Source organism: Penaeus monodon, chromosome 15 (assembly GCF_015228065.2).
Source record: "Penaeus monodon isolate SGIC_2016 chromosome 15, NSTDA_Pmon_1, whole genome shotgun sequence".
NCBI classification, from domain to species: domain Eukaryota; kingdom Metazoa; phylum Arthropoda; class Malacostraca; order Decapoda; family Penaeidae; genus Penaeus; species Penaeus monodon.
In genome coordinates this window covers 29,282,915-29,283,618 of record NC_051400.1, presented here as the reverse complement: position 1 = coordinate 29,283,618, position 704 = coordinate 29,282,915, and the positions used below count along the sequence as shown (strand labels likewise).

The 704-nt window shown below is 36.5% G+C and overlaps 1 protein-coding gene across 2 annotated transcripts in view; it reads right to left on the bottom strand.

Moving 5' to 3' along the window:
• LOC119581923 (rhodanese domain-containing protein CG4456-like) overlaps positions 1–704 on the bottom strand; it is a 5,532-nt gene that overhangs the window by 3,106 nt on the left and 1,722 nt on the right. The gene's annotated exons all lie outside the window — the stretch shown is intronic.

Here is a 704-nt window from a genome sequence, read left to right as displayed (position 1 = left end):
GCCTTATCGCGTACAATATTTAATAAATTTATCGCATGAGATAAGGGAGGAACAAGAGAAACCGGGATTACGAACCTTTTAAAAATCTTAATTCCAGGTTAAAGTTTATCCGAGATTAAAGATTTTCCTGTTCATCATCATCACCATTTTTATCATTACCAGACTCGGTGTTGTTTTCAAACTCATTAAATTCAGTAAAGGAATGACAAGGAAAATAGCCTTTCAGTATTAACGTTACAAGCAATGAAATGCAAATAGTAAAGACAAAGCAAGAACAAAAGCACTCTTCGGTCCGACTCGCTCCGTTGCATTGCAAGAATCATGGTGACTCAGCGCTTTTTTTCACAATCGTTGCAAGGCGGAAACTTCCTTCGTCCTGCAAGTGCATGCGCCATTTGCTTTTATGGAGTAACAGTCATGCGATTTCGTCAGGAGAAGGCAGAGAAATCTAAGAAAAACATTGTTTTTTTGGTGGAAGTAAATATACCTAGCACTGAAATGTTTTAATAAACGTTTGTCCTATGATAACGGACTGCAATCAAACCATAATATATCTCTTTTATCTCCAACTGACTGGCAGACAACTATTTTACTCTCACTTATCAGTGGGTACGAAAATAAGCAATTGCATAACAATTTCACTCACGTGAAATTGTCACATATGCACTACAGAATGGAAACATGTAGAAAGAAGTATGTACATT